This window comes from Panthera uncia, chromosome E1 (assembly GCF_023721935.1).
Source record: "Panthera uncia isolate 11264 chromosome E1, Puncia_PCG_1.0, whole genome shotgun sequence".
NCBI classification, from domain to species: domain Eukaryota; kingdom Metazoa; phylum Chordata; class Mammalia; order Carnivora; family Felidae; genus Panthera; species Panthera uncia.
In genome coordinates, this window is record NC_064814.1 from 6,680,137 (window position 1) to 6,689,729 (window position 9,593).

The window sequence follows — 9,593 nt, forward strand, 5'->3', positions numbered from 1 at the left end:
GGGGGTTCAGTGGAACCCGGAGACTCGAGCTGTTTGAGTGCATTGACCCAGATGCTTCCATGCCAAGTCTCTGAGTCCTAATCCTTGTCTACTGGGGCATGACCTTGGCAGGACAGACTTGTCTTCGGTTGAGAATTTGATCTTCTCTGGATCTCCATTCTTCTCTTTCTCCGCTGGGGTCGGTTTTCACACTGCTATTGGGGGCCACAGAGGAGGCCTCCTCCTTGTCGACAGAGATGCTCACAGTTTCTGTAGCCTGTCCAAACTTGGGCCCTGGGGGTCCTGGGGTGGCTGGGCGTGTCGGGTATGTTCCCATCACTTCAGAGGGGCACTGGGTAGTGGTAGGGTGTGGCCTGGTGGATCAGGATGGCGTACTTGGTGGGGGGGGGGGCCAGAATTATAGTGACACCCCCTGTGGTGAAGGCCCGGGGCCAGCACTGGCTCCTTGGCCCAGGCATCGCTGAGGGAGGCGACGAGTCCTGAAGGGGTGGGTGAGAAGGGTAACCATCCGCCATCTTATCTCCCCTGTGACTGCGCCATTATTCTTCTAGTGAATTCCCAGACCCGATTCTTAGCTTTTTCTGCCCTCCAGCTGCAGAAGATAAGAGTCTCTCTCTCTACTTGCTGCCAAGGAGACTTTTACACTTTGCCTTAAATTGATGATTAAGTCCTCAGCCTTTCATTGCCTTTCTTTAAGCATTGATAGCCTCCAGCCATATGACCCCACAGTCCTTGCAGTCCTATTTCCCTCCAACTTCTGAAATGCCTGGGGATTGGCCTCCACCAGTGCCTTCCTTCCAAGGTTTCCCAACCCAGGGCATCCCCAGTGAAAGTTTTAACAGTTGCACCAGGTCCAGAGTGCCAGGGCCTTCCTGCTCCTGACCTTCCAGCTCCAAACTGGTTTTAGAAGTCTGCTTCCTGTCCGACTTAGGCTCGGGTCATGATCTCCCGGTTTGTGAGTTGGAGCCCTTTGTCTGGCTCTGTGCTGACCGCTCAGAGCCTGGAGCCTGCTTCGGATTCTGTGTCTCCCTTGCTCTCCGCCCCTCCCCCACTTGTGCTCGCTCTCTCTCTCTCTCTCTCTCAAAAATAAATAAAATGTTAAAACAAAATTTTTTTAATTTTTAATTTTTTTATTAAAAAATTTTTTTTAACCTTTATTTTTGAGACAGAGAGAGAGCATGAACAGGGAGGGTCAGAGAAAGAGGGAGACACAGAATCTGAAACAGGCTCCAGGCTCTGAGCTGTCAGCACAGAGCCCAACGCGGGGCTCGAACCCACGGACCGCGAGATCATGACCTGAGCCAAAGTCGGACGCTTAACCGACTGAGCCACCCAGGCGCCCCAAAACAAAAATTTTTTAAAAAGAAGTCTGCTTCCTAAAGTCTTTCCTAGCTTCAACTATCACAGGTCTGGTCTGTGTCCCTGAAAACAGATTTACATGCCAGAAATCAGCTGGGGAGTGGTCTCAAAAACCGTAGCGGTCTCAGGAAACAATAAGAGGGCAAACCAGGAAGGAGTGAGCAGAGGAACAAGGTGAACCGCCAACTGGTTGTAGCAGAGGCCTTAGCCGGTCCCGCAGGGAGCCCTGGGGCTAAGTTGGCCCTTCAGCGGTCTCAAATTTAGGCAAGAGGACTTGCCATTGTACCAGGATCAGGAGGCCACATAACCTGGGGCGAGGCAGAGGAGTATTTGGATGGGAATATCTGAGCGCTCACTAATATGAAACAATGCCTCAAGCGGTGAGCCATCAACAGTCAAGCCACCTGACCGCTGTGGGCTTGAGAGCCCTGATCCCGAAGTGGAGGGAAAGGAAAGGTTCTCGATAGCACAGGCCTTCCCCCCCCCCCCCCCCCCCCCCACCCTCCCCGTGAGAGAGGCCGGAAGATGCCAGGTTCTTGGCGACATCCTTGAGCTGCTGCGTGAAACCTTGCCTGAAGTCATATTTCCTTCGTACTTTTCAGTTAAACATGCAAATTCTCCTTTACGCTGAGGCCACGTGAGTTGGGCTTTCTGTCCCTTGCGACCTAAAGACCGTCCACGATCGGTGGATCCACGTGCGAGCGCCAACGCTTTATTCCCGTTTTCAAAACCAGAGGCCAAGATTAAATTTGTGAATTGGAAAATGCACAAAGGTTTCGGTATAAATTTAATGAGGATTCTTTTTTTGTTTGTTTGTTTTGTTTTGTTTTGTGTTTTTTTGACTGTTGGGTTACCTTAACATGGGGTGTGAATTACCTATGGAAATGTTTACAAACTTACACTGTGGTATAATTGGCGCTTGTTTGCGCCCTTCATTAATATTTAATTTCACACCATTTCTTGAACGAATTTATTGGCACATTTTCACATTCCGCTGAGAGACTTAACATAAATCACATTAATAATAAATGGCAGGAGAGCTTTTTACATTTCTTTTTCTGAGCTATCATTTTAAACTAATTTTCTATGACAGGGCATCCTAAATGTACTCTTGAAGATAAGACTTTCTTAATGTGTGCCGCGGCAGCCAACAGGGAACACCATGTGATTTTAATTATATTCACGTCTTGGATTTTGACAGTGCTTTCTGTCATTAAGTCTTGCTTAGTGTTCCTCTTCATAAAGGGTCTGCAGCCACCCATGAAAAAAACAGGCTTGCTCCGACAAGTGCTTGAAGCTCAAATAAAACTAAAGAAGCAAGGTCATCAGCTGAAGCAAGAAGTGTTCTTGTGGGAACTGGGGCGAGACATGTTTGTCAGGAAGGCGAGGACCTGAATTCTTCAGGTGGCCCATCTTCCCGTTGACAGGCTGTCACGCTCCGTCTACTTCCTGAGAAACCACCAAGTTAAGCCGTATTTAGTCATAAGTAATTCAAAAGTTTTATGCGGAAGAGATAAGAGAGGATAAACCACCAGAAGCCCATCTTTAAACGCGTGTCAAGAAGGAAGCTGCGGAATTTCAAAACAAACTTTAAAATAGTTTAAAGTTCTTAAAAGCACTTTTTCGCCAAGCGGATATTCAAAAGAAGCGCGAAAACTGGTATTTTTCCCCCCTGCAATGCTGCTGTGAAAGTATAGATTCTTTTGATGGCAAGTGGTAGAAATCCAGCAGAGAGGGTGATGGGGCGATTAAAGTAACCAAAATGTTCTGTTGCAAAGTAAGAAGGGGAATCCCTCCTCCCCCTCTCCCATAGCCTACTTCCACTTCCAAGGGGATCCCCAAGTCGGGATAACTATTGGTTTTGCGTGCACATCGACCTTCCCCTGCTAACAGCATCCCCTTTGTTTTGGAGGAAATACACCTGACGCCCTGTCGGCACCGTGGGGGTGCTGTCAATCACTGGGCCCCTCCCACTCCTGCAAGCAGGGTGGGCTCGTGCCTCCGGCTGCCCCTAACTTAGCCGTACATCTTCCTGGAGACAGTGATTGGGCCAAGAGGTGGGCACGTGACAAATACTGGCCAATCAGAGGCTTCTCCTCTGAAGGCCTGAGGGCTGGGTCTCAACGCTGTTCTTGGTAAGTGGAGTTTCCTGAGCAAGGTCACGGAAAGGGAAGTAGGTAGGAATGCGGTTAGAAGCCCAGAGAGGAGCCAACCCATTCCACAAAAGGAAGGAGAGCACTGAAGGGGGAGGTCCATGGGAAGAGTCAGGAGTGGCAGGAAAAGTGTCAGCGAGGTAATTGGGAGGGTGGGGGTGGAGAGCGTGGAAGGATGAGGAGGGCGGGACTCCCAGGGAGGCATCAGGAAGGCTGGGTGATGCTGTCTCTGTCCCAAGTTTCTCTCCTTGTGGGACAAGAGCCTCAGAAAGGGCCAAGGGCAAGGTGGGCCCCTGGCACGCCCCTGGTCAGACTGATCAACATGAAGACCCAGCTTTAATAAAGATTAGATAAACAAACAAACAAGCAAGGGCCCAGGAAGCAGGAGGTGGGGGTGCTGAACAATGCCAGGGGCTGCATGGGGAGGGTCAGAAAAGAGCCCCAAGGACCCACTGACCAGATACTGGGAAGAAGACATGGGCGACAAGGAATCTGAAGAGTTTGCCATCCAGGGAGTGTTGTAAACCCCCACCCTGCTCAGTTTTCTCCATGAAATAGTCAGTAAAATCCACATTGCTGATTCATGCCAGAGCACGCAAGATTGGCATGGGGGAACAACAGAGATTGCTTTCAAGGACAGCGGATGGCTCTGCAGTGACCTCTAACACTCACAAAATAAGAACAGAAGGCTCCTTTCTAAACCTTGTAAATCTCATCCGTTGAAAACCCGCGGGCAAGGCCATATCGAAAGGAGACATTTGCACTGTTATTATTTGATCTGGTTCCGGAGGTCCTTTTCTTTGCCCTGAAGAGGACGACGCAGTGGGTAGGGTTGGAAAGCCTCATGAGCCCCGTGCCTCTCTGGGGAAGGTCTGCCTTTTGTTTCCATGCTTGAACCCACCTGAGAGACCCAGTCAGAAGGTCACTGCTGGCCAAGTTATTCTGGACATCGTTGGGCAAAACTGTCACCATCACTGATGTCTGGATCTTATTCTTCCCGTGGGGGCTTAGAGGGCGGTATCTGGGTGGGAATCCATAATGCCTGAAGCTTTACTAATAAGAAACATTAGATGGAACAGTCTGGTTCAGTCTAGAGGGGATCAAAGTAGAAGGTCCTGGCCACTAAACTCTGCCCCCAAGCATGGACCAGGAGGAACCTGTGAGCCTTCCTCGCCGAGGATGGCGCCAAAGGCAGGAGGTGATGGCGCGTGGCCATGTTGGTGGGGACGAACCCTGGAGCCAGGGGCTTCCATTTACCTTGTACAGATGACCCTTGAACAATGTGGGGGTTAGGGGTGCCACCTCCCTCCCATACAGTCAAAAATCTGCCTATAACTTTTGACTCCCCCAAAACTTAACTGCTGCTAATAGCCTACTCTTGACCACAAGCCTAACCGATAGCATAAACAGATGATTAGCACGTATTTTGATTGTTATATGGGTTGCATACTGTGTTCTCAACAGGAAAGCCAGCTAGAAAGAAGAAAGTGCTCTTAAGAAAATCAGACGGAAGATAAAACACATTTCCGGCGCTGGACTACAAAAGCATCCACATGGAAGTGAACCCCCACAGTACATATGGGTGCTGTTTAAGGGTCAGCTGTACTAACCGGACCTCCAGAGGAGCAGCCTGGGCAACATCAGTTATGTGGTGTCCCAGCATGTGGCACAGGACAACGAATGCAGTGACGCTTACGAAACTGAGACTCACGGTCTCTATTACGCGTCTCTGGGCAGGTGCAAAGCCTCGGTGCCACCCAGCCATGCAGAGAAAATAGCCCTGCGCTTCAAGAGAACCAGTTTGCCCCAGATGAGCTAACAATGGCCGAGCCAATTGAAGCTTCCCAATCAAGAGTCTCCATGTTGGATGGTGACCGGGCTATCCACTGAAACCCTCTCTCCTTGGGAAGGTTGGAGGTGAGAAGCAGGCAAAAAGAGATGCTAGGGAAGGCCCTGAGAGACAGACGCCACCCCCACCCCCGCCCCCACTGCCACAACTCCCAGCAGCCTGAAAGAGTGGGACCCACACGGCCCTCAGCCCCTTGCAGAAGAGGCTGAGCTTGGCAGGCCTCGTCTTGGGAGCCTCTCTAGCTCCCAGGGCTCACCAGGCTCATTTCTAAATGCACACCCACCATCTGTTGGCTGATTTACGCCTGGCTGGTTGCAAAGTCGAGGCTCGATTTGGGTCTTCGGACTTGAATTCATTCCAAAATCAAAGGTGTCAAGCTTAGTGGCCTTAAAATTCTGGAATCATTTTGGGAAATGAGGACCTTGTACAATCTCTTGACGTGTCTTCCATTTTCAGAGAAACGTGGAGAAGGTGCCGAGAGGCCCCCTGAAACAACCGTTTCCCCATCTGGGCTGGGGCCCCTGTGGACCAGGGAGGGGGGCGCCCTTGGGAAGCTGCTGCTCACACCCACCTGCTCCCTTCCTGGATCAGCTTGCTTCCTTCCTGTCCTCCTTCCTCCCTCCTTTGCTTTTATGTCCCCGCGCCCCATACCGTTTCAGCGTTCTGTGCAGAAATTTGAGTTAATCACATGCCTAGTTCATGTGGTTCTGTTATCTCTAGTCCACGCAAGACCCCTCTTTTGTTTGTGATAGTTTATTCTCTGTTATCCGCATTCCCCTTTGCCATTCTGTAGCTCCTCTCCTGCCATAGGCAAATACTCCCGCAAGTGAATCTTTTCTTTGTAGGTGTCCTTGTAAAAAGAGTCTTCCTGCTTTGTATTTTGTATTTTGTGATTTTAGAGACAGAGAGACAGAGTGTGAGCAGGAGAGGGACAGAGAGAGAGGGAGACACAGAATCTGAAGCAGGCTCCAGGCTCTGAGCCATCAGCACAGAGCCCGATGCGGGGCTGGAACTCACGAACCGTGAGATCACGACCTGAGCTGAAGTCAGACGCTTAAATGACTGGGCCACCCAGGTGCCCCCCCCCCCCCCCCAACCCATTGCTTCTAACCCTGCAAAGTTCTCCATGTTGTGTGTGTGCTGGGCACCTGCCACTTACTCCCAGACCCACTTTCCACCTTGCTCAGTGCTCTGGGAAGCGAAACTCTGTGAGCTGTAGCTATCGGGTTCTCTTATCTTCCGGCTGCCAGTTGAATTTGGGCTTCAGGAAGCGTCATCAGGAGATGAGACAGTAGGCAGGGGATGAGGCCGGGATGTTTATTTGGTCTGATGGGCTGGGGGAGCAGTGGCTGAATTCCTTTACCCACGGCAACAGGCCACCGCTCATGTCCAGAGGCCTCTTCCTGCTGTCGCTCCTTCAGGCACCAGGGAGGTGACAGCTCCCGGCAGATGCCAATCTGATGATGCTTGGCTGTCGCTTGTTGGTATCTCCGGATGCTGCCCGTACCTTGTACACGATTCCATCACCGAAGTCCCCCCCCGGCTGCCCTGTTGGATCCGCACCCTGCCTGACTCAGCATGTACTCACCACATTTATTTCTCTTCACTCCATGAGCTGGGGACCCCTACATCGCCCGCCAGCTCCCGGCCCCCACAAGTATCTCTGGGATAGACATCTTCACTCCCCTCTTGCCCCCCCCGTGGCCTGCCTTTCCAATCTCAGTGCATTCCCCTTGCTCTTAAGGCTGGAGCACCTAGGATGGTTCTTCTTCTTTGTGGTCAGTTACCACGGGGGTTCTTTTTTTAATAATTTTTTTAAAAAAGTTTATTTATGGGGCGCCTGGGTGGCTCAGTCGGTTAAGCGTCCGACTTCGGCTCAGGTCATGATCTCGAGGTCCGTGAGTTCGAGCCCCGCGTCAGGCTCTGGGCTGATGTCTCAGAGCCTGGAGCCTGCTTCCGATTCTGTGTCTTCCTTTCTGTGACCCTCCCCCGTTCATGCTCTGTCTCCCTCTGTCTCAAAAATAAATAAACATTAAAAAAAATTAAAAAAAAAGTTTATTTATTTTGAGAGCGAGAGAGTGGGGGGAAGGGGCAGAGAGAGAGAGAGAGAGAGAGAGAATCCCAAGCAGGCTCTGTGCTGTCAGCACGCAGCCCGATGCAAGGCTCAAACTTTCGAACCATAAGATCATGACCTGAGCTGACCTCAAGAGTCCGACACTTAACCGACTGAGCCACCCAGGCGCCCCAACACAGGGGTTCTTAACCGGGGGCAGTTCCATCCCCAGGGGACAGCTGGCAATGTCTGGAGACATTTATGGCGGTCATGATTGGCAGTGGGGGTGGTCAGGTGCTAGGGACACGGTAAATAAATTTCTTCCAATGACAGGACAGCGCCCCCTTCTCCCCAAAGAGTTATCTGTTCCAAAATGTCAGTAGTGCCGAGATCGAGAAACACGGAGGTAACACAGTAGCATTTTGGATGTTAGACTTCCTCTTCTGTTGGGCTTTTATTTGTTCCAGAGAGGTAGCCGGAGAGCTTCTCAGATCTTGCCTGGGCTTCTGTGTTAGGTCCTCAAGATTCCTCATTTGTGCCTGAGAGGAGAAAACTTCGCTCAGTTGGGTTTAGTCGGAGAAGGAGAGTGTGGGCTGTGTCTGTCCAGTGTGTGTGTGGGGGAGCTGAACACAGGGGCACAGGAGCTTGGTGGGGGCCAGCGCCCCTCTTCTCATCACTCTGCTTCTGTCTCCTGTGCTGACAACATTCTCAGGCAGGTGGCTGCCGGGAGCAGTGAGACCTGATATTGTTAAGTTCAAGTCCCGCTGAAAATAGCTGCATCCTGTGCGTTGCCGATTCTCTGGCCTCTGACCTATCTGTCTCCTGGACCAATGATTGAATTCTGGGGAGTGCACCTTGCTGGTCTCGTGCTCCTCCCCTATGGCCAGTGGCGATGCCCACCAGGACCATGAGGGCTGTCCGGGGAGGGGGGATGGGTCCCAAAATGAACACAGGCACTGGGGCTGGAAGAAGAGGGGAATAGATACTAGGAAGCATGTCCACAAGAGTCCCATGGGCCTGCTTCCTATCCTAACCTCCCAATCACTGGCTGTGTGATCTTGGGCAGGTCACTTAACCTCTCAGGGTTTCCTGTTTCCTCTCCTGTGAAAAGAGAATGATAAGAACACCTGTCTCACAGAGTTGCTATGAGGACTATTTGAAATGACACTTATAAAAAGACTAGCATAATGTCTTGCTAAATGGTAGATATTACCACCAGAATTGTAGACGTTATGAATCTACCTCTGGATCCTGCTTCCAGGGGTTCTCGGAAGGCGGGCATCTGGGTGACGGAGGGCTGAGAGCAGGTGTTATCGTCGTTGGGCTGAGAGTCCTTCGAGAACACCCAGAGTAACGATGTTGGTGTGAGTTTAATGCCATTTAGGCATGAGGTCCTGATGCCATTAAAAGGATATTGAGAGGGGCGCCTGGGTGGCTCAGTCGGTTAAGCGTCCGACTTCAGCTCAGGTCACGATCTCACGGTCCGTGAGTTCGAGCCCCGCGTCGGGCTCTGGGCTGACAGCTCGGAGCCTGGAGCCTGCTTCCGGTTCTGTGTCTCCCTCTCTCTCTGCCCCTCCCCCGTTCATGCTCTGTCTCTCTCTGTCCCCAAAATAAATAAACGTTAAAAAAAAAATTAAAAAAAAAAAAGGATATTGAGAGAGAGTTCTGGTTGAAGCATGGAGTTAATAGATACTTCGCTTCAGAGTTAGGTGTTCGGCCAAGATACCAACATGGCGGCGTGATTCCTAAGGGTAGATATGGAAGGGTTGGAAGCTGGGTGAGAAAGGCATGTTTGAGAAAGCTTTGGTATGCCACGAGTGCCCCTCTCCTCACACCCCCTGCCTCTTACCCTAAGCTTAGAGGCCAACCGCTTTGAATGCTCAGTATGTGTCCGCTGGCATTCAGAGCCCAGGGCACCTGACTCCTGGATGGAGGACATAAGGGTTGGGCCTGAGAAGAGGTGCGGCTTGCAGGGCCCATGCTTCTAGGGTTTGCTGGGGGAAAGGAAGGGTGAGTGCTTCCCATGGGTCGGATGAAAGTGCTCGTGAGGGGTCACTGCAGTCCAGTCCAAGAGTGGCAAACACATCTTGGCAGAGAGAAGCTAGTGGTAGAGCCAGAGGCCCAGGGCTGGGGCTTGCGATGCATTTGGCTTGTTGAGGGAGCTAATTGTAACCCAAAA

General features: G+C 51.2%; 1 pseudogene; it reads right to left on the reverse strand.

Annotated features, from left to right (window-relative positions):
- Positions 1-240: 240 nt before the first annotated feature.
- On the reverse strand, positions 241-9,146 carry LOC125927653 (NADH dehydrogenase [ubiquinone] 1 alpha subcomplex subunit 3-like; annotated as a pseudogene).
- Positions 9,147-9,593: the final 447 nt, after the last annotated feature.